This window comes from Melopsittacus undulatus, chromosome 5 (assembly GCF_012275295.1).
Source record: "Melopsittacus undulatus isolate bMelUnd1 chromosome 5, bMelUnd1.mat.Z, whole genome shotgun sequence".
NCBI classification, from domain to species: domain Eukaryota; kingdom Metazoa; phylum Chordata; class Aves; order Psittaciformes; family Psittaculidae; genus Melopsittacus; species Melopsittacus undulatus.
In genome coordinates this window covers 26216987-26232918 of record NC_047531.1, presented here as the reverse complement: position 1 = coordinate 26232918, position 15932 = coordinate 26216987, and the positions used below count along the sequence as shown (strand labels likewise).

At 33.9% G+C, this 15932-nt stretch overlaps 1 protein-coding gene across 1 annotated transcript in view; it reads left to right on the top strand.

The window, feature by feature from the left end:
- TBC1D22A (TBC1 domain family member 22A) overlaps positions 1 to 15932 on the top strand; it is a 171610-nt gene that overhangs the window by 45875 nt on the left and 109803 nt on the right. The window lies entirely within an intron of this gene.

The window sequence follows — 15932 nt, the reverse complement described above, 5'->3', positions numbered from 1 at the left end:
TTCCATGATTTTGTATCGTAATAATCATGATACCAGTGAGGTTGACTGAAATTTTCATATACGTTAACAATATTCTGTGCAGTATTCTTTGATAATTGAATGGAATATTGTTATTCGTGTCATTTGCGCCAAGGAATGAAGAAAGCTTACATAAAACTCTTGAATTCTGCATAAGTCCAGGAAACATCTTGTGTATTCCTCTGTAAAAGACTGGCAACAAACACAAGCTGCTCTGTTTTCTGAAACTTTCAAATTAACTGTTGATTCTCTTTGAAACACTCTTTGCTTTCACATATTACAAAACATGTAGTATATGCACACATACCTATATATAAACATGATGCAGAAATTGTTCAGCACTGCCCTAGCTGGCTTTGAGATAACTGCCATTCAGTTTTTGACTTTCTAAGTGTATGTTCCCCCACTGTACACTGTTAATGAGTCCATCTACTGTTCAGTGAAAATATTTTGTTGTACAGAGTAGCTGAAGAGAGGGAAGACTGTGATAAGTATGATAAACAGTGTTTGAATTTGATTTTATGCATTGATGATTCCTGCTTTTGTCACATGGAAAAAGTGGAAAAGGTCCACAAGTAATCAATAGACCCGTTTAGTGCCTGTCTGCAGTGCTAAGGACATGGTTCTTCTGTACCAGTCTCCTGTGCTGTGTAGCAGCACTGGTTGTGACTGCAGTTGGAAAGAACCTAGAAATGATAGGTGCTGAAAGACAGTCCTGACAATGTGTGCCTTAACTCATTATTAAATCGACTTGTGAAGCTGAATTGTGTTTTATCCTGTTTCTTATGATTTGGCTTGTTCTACTTTATTTAGGAGCTTCTTGGGACCCTTTTATAGGTCTTATTTCCTCCGTACATCTTCTGTTTTATGCCACCTATCAGATTCCTCAGTTGGAATTCAACCATTCTTTTTGTGCAGAAAGTACTAATTGCCCCATTTTTAAGTCACTGCAGTTTTTAGATTCTGAAGTTTACAGTCCTCATATAATGGATCTTTGTGAAGAAGCTGTGTATCCTGAGAATTTGTAGTCACTTTTAAAATGCGTGCATATTCTTCTGTAATTCAGAAGGTTGTCAGGGTTTTTTTATTCATTTAAATATTTGAGTTATAGTGAAAAACCCTAAATTCCTCCAGATGATTTACATTGCATCAAAGGAGGTAAAAATATAGACTTAAGTTTTAGTGCTTTAAAAAAGCCTTGGCTAGATTATATTTTTGAATTGTTCATTTTTTTATGTATGTCTTACTTAAAAATAAATCATTCACAATATCTGAGCAATTTTCTTTGCTAATGTATAATATAGCTTTTCAGGCCTAATTGGGAGAAGAAATCAGACAATTTTACATCCTTCCATTCACTTTAATCAAGGAGGAGAATTTTGAAAATAATGAGCAGTGAATTGTTTGAATTGTTTATCAGCTAGCAGTGCTTGCCGTAATATACTGCTGTGTCTAGGGCTGGTTAATAAAGCTGTATATTTGGAGGCACTGCAAACAGAACTGTAAGGAAAATGTAGATAGTATTAAGAGGACATCTTATGCTTAGTTTTTGGAAGGTTAGGGAATGAGTGAGCATGAAGGAGGGCAAATATGTCTGTAAGACTTGTGGAATGACAAGAATAAGTTAATAAGGGGTAAACTAACTATAAATTGCCTTTAATCTTTTGATCCATTTGTGTGTGTTTGGATATTTATTTTAGTTATTTACTTAGACAAATTTGTTTTTTTTCAGCTTGTTAGAATAATATTTTTTTAGCTGCAGTTTGACTAATCCTTCAGTGAGTACTTTGCTGTGTCTTGGAGTTACACAACTATTTCAGTTGAGGACTTTTTAATGTAATTGTAATATTAAAGGCCCTAAAGAATGTAGTTGAGCTTTACCCAGGTATGCACTTTGTGTGTAGCTTGTTAGTGACTAGTTTATTCCCTACTGTTTTTCCTTAGTTGCTTAACCTACTGGAAGTGAGTGGCATTAGGTATCAAATATACGAGCGAATCTCTCTGCATAAGCGCTCTCTTAATCTGCTTTGGTCAAAATGAGGTGATTTACTTATTTAATTAGTGGATTTTTAGCTAATTGTGCCAACTCAATTAGTGCTTCTGGCATTTCTTGGAGTATAGTAACCTTGAGAAAGTGTTGATAATGAGCAGCTGAGCACACATCGACAAGTAACTGTTTGGTGTGCTATGTATATTTTACTCATTAATGTATTTGATTTCCAGAAAGGGCTTGGAAATGTGTGAACTAAATTCTTATATGTGGTAGAATTAATCGTACTCCAGATCCCATTTGCTGTTTCCAGAGGTCAATGTACCTTGCCTTTTCTAGTTTCATTTCACTGTTCTTGAAACTTAACAGTGGAGCTACATATATGAGTATTTCCAAATCAGGTTTAGTTGGACAGAAAAGGGTTTGTTTACCATGTGCTTAGATTACACAGCTGAACTGGGGCTTGCTACTGTCGAAATGGATAGCTTTGCTTTCAGTTTTCAAACCCCAGACATGCATTCCTGCCTTCTCTCGTTGGTCAGCATTGGCTTTTATCTGGCACGGTGGATCAGTTCAGTTACACTGGCAGGAAACTAGCCCCATAATAAAATGAATAATTTAACTTTCTGCTCTTATCTTAGGGATCAGAGATGGACGTCAGTGCTGATGTGGGGACAGGAACATGTTAGGGAAGAAAGGCGAAGCAAGATCTCTGTTTAATGCCAGGTAGCTCTTAGGGTGCTTTAGCTGTATTATTAAACTAAGTGGTCAGGATAAGTCTTTGTGAATTACACCTTTTTTTTTCTTAGCGAGTTAGAGAGTACTCATAAAAGCATCTCAAAATCCGTGTAGGGTATGGCAACCTGCTTTTCTACTGTTTTTATTTTCTAGTACTGTTTTGAATGGCTGTGATTTATTATGATTAGCCAACACTGTTTTACAGAATCAGTCCTTCTCTACCTCTGTATTTCAGTTTTGATTTCAGTCTCTTCAGTGTGCTGTCAGATTTCCCAACTAATTGTAACAGTTGATCTGAAATGTCGCATGCATAGTTTCATCCAGTAGTTGTACCGGGAGAGATTTGAGACTGACTGAACAAATTTTTATCATTAATTGTGATAGCAAACACTGTGAATCTTAAGTTTTCTAGGTACCAGTTTTAACTTCAAGGCTAATAAAAAAAATAGATGCATTGATTTTTTTCCCCCCACCTCTGAAGGTTCCCCTGAAAGGTGACAAAGCTTAGGCTTTGCTGCCTTTCTTTTCTTATTGTATGTAGAATTATTTTTAATATTACTTCTGTCATATTTTCCTATAATCTCAATTTTTTTAAATAGTTCCACAGATCATTAGAACTGAAGTGTCTGAAATCATATCATACTGATGGGATGGAGAAAATAACTCCAGTCATCTTCATGTTTCCCTTGAAACAAACTTAAATTCTTGAAAGTCCATTTTGTCAACCACACAAATTGCAAAATCAAAATTTTTATTCTCATGAGCTGGTACATATTGCAAGTTTCAGTCAAGTGTGGACTGTGTTAAAATGCTTTTTTTAGTTTGATTACAGATGCAGAGTAGTAAGAGTGCTGATTATTTAGTTTATAAGGGTTTGTTAGCTGATGAAATAGGCTTCACTGTCAGGGAAAAATTAACATATTTTAACTAAAACATTTTCTTGTGGATACTTTTTTAAAAGGTTTCTGTCTATTTGAAGTGAAAAAACCTAATTACAGTTAGAACTCTCTGGCTGTGGTTAACAGTTGCTGTCAGAAGTGAAAAAGAAGCATTAGGATTATCCTAGTAAGTATATCCAACTTCTTAATTGCCTGTTATTTTTCGTTCTCTCAGAGAAAATTAATATTTTGAGTAATGGTATTTCTTGCTCTGTGTCTTACAAATTTCTGTTTAGAAAAATACCAAAACCAAACAAGAAAACCAGGCACCCTCTAAAGAAACCCTTAAACCCTGAAATTCTAGGATGTAAGAGTAATCTACATAACTAAAGCATGAATTTTTGAGTATCAATACTGAATGAAAAAAGGACAGTATGTAAAGCATATATGAAAGATGCCTTTGAGGGAAAACCAAAAAGTGTTGTTAATAGGAAGCCATGTTGATGCAAAACTTAAAATATGTCAAGTTTTGTATGTTAATAGAGTTACTCGGGGTGTCTGAATTCAACTCATGAAACCAGAACACTGAAAGTGTTTTACATCGTAAAACAAACAGAAGTTAAAAAACCACAAACAGATTGAAAAAATAAAGTAATAGTACTTGTGTTTTATTATTAAATGAACTTCTCTGTTGCATTAACTTTATACTCCAGTTATCAAACTAAATTCAAGTTTGAATGACAAGAGAAGGAACAGCTGTCATCGTTGTATTCATCTGCTAGAGTTTATGAAGCTTCTCTGACACTTTTTGTCTTAATTTGAAGCAGTTTGTCATTTTGAAAGAGTAGACTTTGCTGAATATTAATAGGAATGTTGAATTGGTTTATAACATTACTATTTACAGTCTAGATATTCATGATATTTTTTGATTATTAAACCAGATAATGCTCTCTGAATTCTGTATTTTTGAACTGTTCTATATTCGACATAATTCTATGTGCAGTTATCAAAATATAATTCAACATGACAGTTCAGTTCAAATTTTTTCTCATTTGAAAGTAAGAGCTTCTGTTTGAAAATAAGAGAAGTACATATTTAAGTTGATTTTCTTTTTACTTGGGAAAGTATTTTTATTCCTTTGTGTTTTGCTAATTGCATAATGTTATAAACGAAACTGAAATTATATATTTCTTGAAGAACAGTTCTTCAATGTAATTGCCCTGATACATTTATCTGATTCAATTTGATACAGTTTATATGAATAAAGTAGAGTAGAATGAAAAATGCTTTCCCCTGTTTTAAAAGCTATTCCTAACTTTTGTTTTTTTGAGTCAAATTAAAGATGGTAATAAGAGAAATATAAAAGTTAGACAAAATGCAGAGTGGTGGGTATGTGATTTCTTATGAATATACCTTCACAGGAAAACTATGCTATATTAAAAAATAACTTTTTCTTTAGGAGAAGAGAGGGGGAAAATGTTTGAGAAAGAAAAAAAGAAAAAAAAAGCCCCCAAACTTCTTTTTTTTTTTTTGTCAGCATTATTTTTACAGGGTTTTGAGTAAAAAGAAAGAACTTTCATGTGCTTTAGAGGAAAATATCCATGTCATTCAGACTTGTCATGTTAGAAAATGCTTTTCCAGTTTCCAAGTGGCATCAGCATACTAAGTTGGTGTGCTGAGTCCCAAAGCTGTCACTTTAACCTATCCTAAATAAGTATTTCAAAGCAGTGACATAACTAGTTATCATACTGCAGTATTTTTTGAAAGTATAGCAAGCAACAGTTGCTGTATTTTTGATCTGTGTTTGGTTGACAAGCTTTAAAAAAAATGTCTAAAGGAGTTAAGATAGATTGGCAGCAGAGAATAGCTGTTAAGGGCAACTTTGGAAGAAGCAAACATACTATCTCAAAGAATAGACTAGGTGTTGGGCAGAGGATTTATCAGATGACTGGTAGTAACTACTTTCAGGTAAAACTATTTGAATTAATCACTTTTATCTCGAAGATGCTGCTGTATATGACCAGCTTTCTTGTTAAATAGAGAATTAAATGAACATTTTTGGTAGTAACTGGTTTCAGCTCACTGCGATATTCATCCAGTTTGAGTTACTCAGTGTGTTGCCTTCTGTGTTTTACTAGAGGAAGCCTTCAAGACCTTTAAGTGTCATTAATTTAGTTTTATATTGTGATTCAATGCATGGGTTGTAAGAATGGTGAGGTACCATAATTATACTAGTTTGTCTTTTTTTCTGCCAACTGGTGAGCAGAATTGCTTCTTACACTACATGTTGTCTCTATTCATCCTGGAAGTTTATTCCACATCATTTTACTACTACCAGGCACTTCAATTCTGTCCAAGAAAGTGTATGAGGTTGTAACAATTGCTGCACTGGTTATGTGATTTGGTTTATTTGTTCTTTTAAGCCAATGGTTACTGTGAAGGTGGTGAGACACTAGGACAGAGAAGTCGTGTATGACTCATCACTGGAAGTGTTTAAGGCCCAGCTGGATGGGGGTCTGAGCAATCTGGTCTAGTGGGAGGTGGTCTTGCCTGTGGCAGGGAGGTTGGAACTATCTGATATTTAAGGTCCCTTCCAACCCAAAACATTCTGTGATTCTGTACTGGTTTTCATATGTAGAGCCACGGTCTTGCTTGTCTTCTACTTCAAGTGCCTTTGGTAGTTTAGAGCTTAAAAGGTATTTTGTCCTTGTCTAGTATCTTTACTGTACTCCATATTAAATATTATTTTCCATTTTCATAAGAAAAAAACAAACTCAAAACTTCTGTCATTAGTAGTCAGAATAAGTAAGTCTTTTAAGTAGTTGAGGTTTTCAGCTAACTGTCAGATCTGTATGTCAAATGAAAGTCTGTATTAACCAAGTACATACTTCTAGCTCTTCTGTTTGGTGGGTTTTTTTTCTGTTTTTTTTCTTTTTTTTTCTCTGGAAGGTGTGCTGAAGAGTGCTTGAGGAGAAAGGCTTTTTATTCTCTGTGTATAAAAAAAAAATCTGTTAACAGAAGTCCTGGTTTAGTGCAGAGGATGATGTGTTTAAATGTATACATTTGATTATTGATGTGGATTTTAATTATTTTTAAAGTTTCTTTTGCATGTCTGTGTTTCTGCATTTTTTGCTATCTGCATCTGTCTAAAGAAGACGTGCTATTTCATGATGTTTAAAGTACACTTACAGAATTTTAAAAACTAAATTAATTTGATAGTATGATCGTTGCCTTAAAAATAATGCATTTCTGTTAAGTTTGAAATATCATTTGTGGTTTACATTGTCTCATTTTTGAAAGCAATTAAGAATGTAATAGACTTGTACTGTGAGAAAGTCATGAGAGGTTAGTGAAAGCTATTTTATTTGAAACTACAAACTGGAAATGCTGGGTGATGGGAATAGATGGAAAACATGATCTGGAATAAGGGTAGAATCAGTAAAATGGAGAGAAACCAGAAGATTTCAGCAGGGGTAAAAATGAAAAAATAGTGAAGAAGAAGAAAGTTAATCACATTTAATGTAACTATGGGAGAGACATGTATTCTAAAGGGAGCAGAGTATTTTAGTTCTGGCTGGTGCATCCATTTACTCTCCCTGTGGTCTCCCTATAGTTATAATTAACGATCATCTTTTCGTAGTAAAGCAGCATAGAGGTTGTTATACTTTCAAATCTAAATCTTCTCAAGCACACTTTCCAACAGAGTGGGAAATGTCTTCAGTGGCTCTTGGCATCCAAATATCACAACTTTGTGTGTTATGAAGTAACTCACAGGAAGAAAAGCTAAAAGAGAAAGAATTACTTAAACAATATAACATGCTATACAAATGTCAGGAATGTAGCATTCAAATACTGTTTCATAGATGGGTAGCATATCAAGATCTGAGAGGCTTTCAAAGTAGGTGAATCAGTTATTTAAACAGTTGTAAATGGTTTTTATTTTCAATAACATATATGGTTAGATAATGTTTTATAGTTTTCACATCAATTCAAATACAGTTGTCAGAATTTGGGCTTCATTTGAAGTTTAAATGCAAACCTTTTTAAATCACAGTAATCCTAAAGTAATTGGGCTTTGTCATCATTGTGGGGATTTTTTGGTTGTTTTTAATTTGGAAAATATGAAATTTTACAAATCTGAAATTGTAAAGGAAAAGTGAAAACTTCAGTACTTTAGCACAAAAGAAAGCAACCCGAAAAAGAGGAAAAAAGAATGTTTTTTTACAAAACAGTTTTTTGTCCATATGTTTTTATTGCCTTATTTCATAGAAACAAAATATTTCATGATTTTATAGCAATTAGTTTTGATAAGAGCCAATACTTAGTAAATATACTGCCTTATGAATTGTATTCTCATCAAAGACATTTCTGAGTTCAAAAATGTTCTTTTGCTTATTCCATCTTCAGTTAATTAGGAGGTAAAAAGTCACTTTATTACAGCACTTTGTTACAGTAACCCTAATTACTCTAATTTAAAGACACTTCTTTCTTACAGTAACATAGAGGAAGGAAAGTAAAGAAATCATACTCTTATTTTTTAATAGATGAAGCAGTTTTCTTTTTTCCTAGAGGGTATACCATGTGGGATGGTTATTTCTTAATTATAAGTACCTGTATAGCATGTAAAAATGATTGAATCTCATGAATAAAGCAAGCCTTGTGGCTTTTTTGCCACAGATGTGTATGTAGCAGTTTCATTGAGAGATTGTAAATCACAGCAGAGTAAGATAGCTAAGGAATGCACTTGACAAGTAATATAACAAATAGTGTTGCCTGTGCAGTGAAGAATTTATTATCCATAAATATGCTTCTTTTAATTCAGTATATACAATCTGTACTAGAAAGTGCAAATAATGTATGTTACTTACGTTCTGTTGCAAATAAGGCAAGAAGTTTGTAATGTGGATGTCTTTCTTATTCATTGTGAATGATGTGGGGATCACAATATAAGGAATCTAGTCATTATAATTAAGAAATTTGACCAATATCACACAGATTGGATTTGCAGCTAACTGCTGCTGTCAAAGAGCTGTGTATTTGATGTCACTGAAAAACAGTTATTTCCCCTGCCACCTATTCTTTGGGAATATATTTAGTTGCTCAGTTCAGTGACAATAACAAGTTATTTTTTTTTCATAACTGGTGAATTTATATTTATATAGTGTTACTGTCATGTGTAAATGGTTGCTGAGCTTCCTTGACAGTTGTAAATTTTTCAGTCTTTCATCACTGAAAAAATTAAACTTATGCATTTTTGCATACCATCTCTTGGATTGTTTTAATTATTTTTAAATTTACCCAAGTTGAACATTCAGCCTGGTTAAGTTATCCAGGTAATTTATTAAAGATACTTCTGTTTGTGAGATTGTTGAAATGAGTTCACATTGACTACCTCATAATATTAAGTAATTAAGTGCAAGACCATTTTTTTTATAATACTTTCATGTAAGAAGTATCAATTTTCAATACTTCAAATTCACCCTTGCATATGTAGATGCGTAGACTGTTTTCTTAATCTTTTAAATACATTTTGTGTTTAGTGCAGTTGATACTGCCCCCAGTTTGTTAAACCTACATTAACCTGTGGGTTCTTTTTGAAGGTTCTTCCATTTAAGAAAATACAGTCCTACAGTGATTGTCTCTAAAATAGCCTTGTAATCAATCCCACTCTGTAATGCAGGTAAAGCCCGTGTTCCTGAGACTTCCTTTAGACTTGTTTGACTATGCTATGATTTACTCTTACCCATTCTTGCAGTTCTGTGCTCTGTGTGTATGTGCATATGAACATACATAAGCTTGATGCTTTAAAAAAACTAAGTGATAAGCAAAAACTATGTAATTAAAAGATATGATTTGGGAGGCACGTTCAACCTTTAATCTTTCATTTCCTATTCTCCAAGCACCTTTTGGATTTCTCAGGAAACTCTGTTATCAGGCATTCTAAGAAAATGCTCATCAGCATCCTGTGCTCATCATGCATACTGGATGCTAATTGCTAGTCCCGTAATTTGGTATCACATGCACCACTTATCCCTGGCAACCTGTTTTGGTTGACAGCAGCAAATCTATTGAAGTGATTTCTCTGAGAAGTATTTGTGCTGAATGTTGTGTTTTTCATTGTAGCTAAAATACATTTTTAAGAAGAGCAGTCATCTTACAAGCTTTGAAGGCTCCTCTTTCACAATAATGCCATACTCAAGGATGTGTCTTATACCTTTCTTTCTAAATGTAAGCTGATTTTACCAGGCAGATATCTCAGCTGCCAGTTTTATACTTGGCATTATGTAAGTTCTGTACATCAAACACCTGTTGGTGCCACCTGATTTAGTTAGCTCTCTTTTGTATCCTGTTTTGGTGGTAGAGTTGTTGAAGTAGTAGATATATTTTTAATCTTTCTCATATCTGAATTGTTGGGCAGTAATCTGTGTCTGGAGCTTATGAGGAAACATTTAACATGCAACATGAGGTGAGAATTTCCCTATTTTCCAAATAAATTGATGATTTTTGAAAACAGGGCTGTTTTTACGTGGTATGTACAGTAGGAATTAAGGGCAAGTTATGGACTACTTAGTGTGTGGGGGGAAAATCAACCTTACAATGTTTTTGGAGCTGGTGAATTGACCTTGTTTTCCAGGTCAGAGGATTTTTTACCATTTCCCATATTTAGTAAAATTCTTTGAAGAATTAATATTGATAAAGTAAAATGATTAATGTTTGAAACAACATTCTTATACTGATGTATAAAGGATATTTATTTTGCTTGCTGTTGCATCTTAAGGAAATTGTTGCAGAGCAATTGAAAACAAGTGTAAGATTATTAACAGTGTTAAACCAGACAAAGTCAACAATGCATTGCATATGGGAGAACGTGACTCATAAGAAGGGAATATTTGAAATGCATTAAGGTCATGTTTACGTAAGCCTGGCCTGATGAGATGGTTAAGTTTATTTTTTTAGTTTTAATTTTACCTTTGTGACTACAGTATCATAAAGAAAGGGAACTTCTTACTTTGATGATTAATCCTTAACAGTTCAAAAGCTATTTCTATCAGATAAATAGGTAATTAGGATTGTTTTCAATGAGAGATACTGATGTGGTTATGTACATATTTTATTAGGTAATTGTTACTGAAAAAAGTTTACATTTAAATGCTCTATTATGTCCTAATCTCCTTGGAAAACATTGCACTAATGCAGCAGTGACTGAATAGCTGTTTCAGAAGGAGTTTTGAAAAATGAATTTGAAGTGGGATATATAAGATCCTGTAGATGTTACTGTGCATCTCTGCACGCAGTATAGTTCTGCCTATGTATATGTGTATAGTTTTGTAGTTTGTATATTTTGCTGATAACTTTCAGGTTAGATCTATCTGAAAATAAAACATCTAAAGTAGATTACAACAAAGCAAGGTTCATACAACAAGTGCCTGTGCATGTACAGTCAGAATGATTTCCTTGCACCTCTGCAAGAGCTATATAATTTGGACTTGAAGTCTATGGTAATACTTTTGTACATTAGATGAGAAATACATTAACACAAATTAGTGCTAAAAAAAGAAGAATTTTAAGATGTTCAGAGAATTTGCTTTTCTAATGTTTCTATGTATTATTTTATATATTGGGTATATGTAAAGAATATTCATAATTTGTTGATGATCTTAGTCTGTTTTGGGCATTATAGAATCTTTGAATGATTTGGATTGGAAGGGACCTTAAAGATCACCTACTTCCAGCCCCTTGCCTTGGGCAGGGACACCTTCTGTCAAATCAGGTTGCTCAAAGGCTTGTCCAGCCTGGTCTTGAACATTTTTGGGTGGGACAGCAGCAACTTCTTTGGGAAACCTTTTCCAGTGTCTCACCATCCTCATAGTAAAGAATTGTTTCCCAATTTAAATCTCCCCTCTTTCAATTTAATGCCGTAACCCCTTGTCCTGTCACAATTTTCTCCTGAATTACCTCTGCAGATTTTTTGTAAGCCCCCTTGAGGTATTAGAAGACTGTTACGGGGTCTCCCCGGAATCTTCTCTTCTTCAGGCTGAGCAAGTAAAACTCACTTAGCCTGTCTTCATAGGAGAGGTGCTTGAGACCTCTCATCTTCTTTTATACGTTCTTTGAACCAGCTCAGGCAGCTCCACAGCCCATTTGTGTTGAGGGCCCTGGAGGTGGATGTGATACTCTACATAGGGTCTCACGAAAGTGGAGTAGCAGGGGAGAATCCTCTCCCTGGACCTGCTGACCATGTTCCTTTTGATGCAGCCCAGGAGACAGTTGGTTTTCTGGGCTGTGGGTGCACTGAATCTTTCTCATATCACCTCATCCCCTGCCTCCACTCCAGTGCATTCGTCTGAGTTTTGCCTTATTCTGAGTGCTGAAACACCATTTCAAGATAAAAAGCTAAAATTAAAACATTAATAACCCAATTAAATGCCTGTTTCGCTAAAAAATAGTTTCCTCTGAAAGAATGTATGCTTTATTTAATAGAGACATATTTTGTATGAGCTTGCTTAGTGTAATGAAGTAGTAAAACTGTCACATTACATTAATTTCTTTTCCATTTTGTGAAGACTGAGTATTAGTGAAACGGATTTAGAAGAAATTCTGAACGCAGGTTGCTTTTTTGTTTTTTGCATTTGAACATGGTTGAACACAGATGGCCATTTGGATGCATTGAGAGGGTGGCTAGTCTCTGTAGCAGTCTCATTAACCCATTTAAATCATATCAGTTTTCAGTATTTTAGCGTTATTTCAGGACATGATTTTTCCATAAATAAAATCCTCTTTGAAATAAAAAATTTCCAGTTCTTTAACACAAAAATGTATATTGTGTGACTTGATCTGTCTGTAATGACGGATGCTTTACCCATGATCTGTGCTGAAATGGTGAATTTCAGGCACTTTTTTTTTTTTAGTGTGTTTTTGTCTGGAAGAAATCAAATAAAGACACAGATGAGACATGAACTTCATTTTAACATCTTTAACAGCTTCCACCAAACAACTAGGCTTAATCTCATTAAAATCTATTTTCAATGGAGGCAAAGCAGTATTGGGTTTAGCATGTTTATTTTCTGTTGTCATTTTAAAAATACATTTATCAGTAGTTGTAATTAATACTTTATTTTAATTTTTCATTTCATCCTTATGTCTCTGCCTTTGGGAATGGATCCAGTTAAAGCCACTTAAAAAAGTTATTCTTTTGCACTGTGGGAAGTTTTGGAAGCATAAGCTAGGAACGAGTAAAAACCAGCTAATACTATGCTTATGGCAATGCACATATTCAGATTAGCATGTCATTGGCTCCATTCTATAGCAGTTTTCCTCAAGGCAACTGTTTTACTGTCTTCTGCAATAATATAGATAACATGATAAAGATCTCTGCAGGAAACTGAAGAAAATAAAAAATGTTGCTGTGAGACTTTATAATTGTGAAATTTTACAGTGATCTTTTTCTCCCCAGATACTGATACATGTACACATTGGCCTGCTATTTGCCTCCATATTCTTGTTATTTAATCTTTATATTACTGTCCTCTCAGATTTCAGTCATTGAAAATAAATTTAAATTTATCTAAAACAAGAATTTGCAATTGTTATCCAGCACAAGTGTTAAATTGAAATTAGAAGCAGCACTTTGCACTATGTGCCTACACGAATAAATTAATAAACATTAAATATGTAAACTGTATTTTGCCTATTATTCTGACAATCAAGTGTTCCTTAATTGGAGCTTGTAATGAAAATGGATGGCCTTTGTTGTTTCAGCTCACCCTAAAATGGGTTGTTCACATGTTAGGAGTCAGTTTTGAACTTCCTCAAAAAACTGCAGCAAGTTAAGATGAATTGATGCAACAGAAACCATAGCATGTCACTGGTTGTTTGGTGGCTTTTGCAATGTTGTGTCTTCTTCAGTAGATTTAGTGTCTGTATTTTTCTCCTTGTTCAGCATATAACTCATTTAAATAAAGTACCAGCTAATATATACAAAAACATGCTACATAGCTGATCTAATGAAAAATGTATTTTAATACATCTCTTAAAGTAAATTTGATGTACTCTGAAATACTTAGTTGCACAGTTTTAAGCAAAAGTTTGAGACAGTTGTTTTATATAGGATAAATACTTCTAGAGTGTTACTGAAATACAGTTGAATGTCTAACACATTTAATTAGTTTTTTAAAATTTATTTCAAAGCTTTTTTATCTGACATTAGTAGAGATGACTTAATGATGCATGAGAAGCACAATGGGAATGAAAATTGGATGGGAAGCAGCTTATATATTTAAAGAACATATAAAAAATCCTGAATATCTGTTTTATGTTTGAGGCTTATGAAAACACTAAAGATAAGTCCGTATAAGCCACGTAAAAGTATAGTGTTCTTGAATGCCTCTCCCAAAGGGAGAGACAGAACAAGAAAACTAGATGAGTGCTTCCTAGAAGTGCTATTTTTGTGTCTAATGTTTGAGCTTGTGAGTCTGTGACATTTTATTTTGGGACTATTGGATTCTTTTGGTGAAAGAATTGAATGGTTCTTGAATGCTATCTGTATAGTTTGATTTATAGGGTCACCTAAATTAGAGCAGAAAGAACTTGATAATAGTTGCCTTTCTCTCTCTAATACATTTTTCTTTTCCCTGTGGAATAATGAGAACACTACTTAGAATGGTGAATTTATGTCAGACCTATGTTCTTTTCAGAAGGGCCTGTCATGACATCCTTTGTGTTTGGTGAACATACCCATGATGAAAAGTAGTTGGAATCATTAGAAATTATTTCTTAAAAAGTGTATTTTTGGAGGATGGGGTGGGAAAAAAAAAGTCTTTCCAATTTGCTAGTCCTCCCTTGCTAGAACAATTAGAACCTAGTTTTTTTCCAAAATGCTTATGCTTGAGTATCTTTGCTGTCCAAGCTGCTTCAGCCTTGTTTCTCAAACTGCTGTTGTTTTCTTGCAGCCTTCCATTTTTACTTGTTCCAGATAGTTCAGTCACAGGATGGGAATACTTTTGATGGGTCCTTACAGGCTTCCAAAGTTTAGAGATCTGCATTATAAGGCAGTCCTTTTCAGTTCAATTTATAGCTAATATTGACAAACCCAGGATTTTCTTTGTATGTGATTAATCTGATTTATTTTAGGTTTCTGCTTTAGAACAAGACACCTAATACTGCGTCACTACTTGTTTTTCTGTGTTGGCTGTGGAGAGAGGTGAAGACACCCACCTCCAATGGTTAGGTGTGTCTTCAGCTCTTTTGTTGGTTTAAATGCTAGTAGGAGCATATAGTGTGAAATGGTAGATTTTGAAAGAGAAGGACAAAAAAGAGGTAAGATAAGAAAGATGAGAAAGAGAAGATAAAAAGGCTCATTCATTTGTTATCTTTTCATGCTCACCTGTAGAGGAGTTATTGTGTTGTGCTAGGATTTATAACTTCCTTTTTCTTCAGAAATGAGATAGCAGTATCATGAAAAGAAAAGTTGCTCAGAGGCAGGAAATTTGCAAAGGAACACTACCTAAGTAGTCATAATCTTATTCTTTCAGCAAATGTTTTGTGAACGAAGGCCTGAAGACTGCTTCTTTCAAGCAGAATAAACTTCAATATATGTTTTTGTTTTATATAAATATGAGTAAGTCTGGTTCATTTATTGTTTTTTCTGTAGTCATTGTGAGGCTTAGAGAGAATGGGTACTCATTTTTTTTACCTGTTAAAATGAAAAAAATATTAACTAGACGTTTTTCCACTGGGACTCTGGTTTATGAATATATAGTAAACATAAACTGCATAACTGTAAAATATTTATGAATTAACATGAATAGGATATGACAAAAAAATAATGTTCCTGCTGTAGAGGTTACATAAGTCATCTTCTGTCTAGAAAAGCCTTTCTCTTATAAACTAATGGGAATATTCATCCTTAATTTTAATTTCTGAATTGTTAAAAAGGGCTCTTGGCTTAAAATGGTTGGTTTTCTTGTTTATTTTATAAAATCTCAAGGCACATCAGGTTGGAAGTAGATAGGTAGATACTTAATACTGATTTTTTCACAGGCTGATATGAAACTCGTCATCTTAAATTGCCTTTTTTTGGTCCATGTTAAGTCTAATAATTTCCAGTCTTTCTGTGAGTAAGCCTTGTGAGTACACTTAGTAACTTTTCTGTTAGTGGATGTAGTAAAGGACATGTTAACATTCATAACAATTTGCTGTTTTTTTCTAGACTTTGAGGGACCTTTCTGCTGTCTTCTTTTTGAGCTGTGGAAGTGGATTTCAATTTGGATTGATTTTGCCAAATGTATATCACCTTACCTACTTGTCTA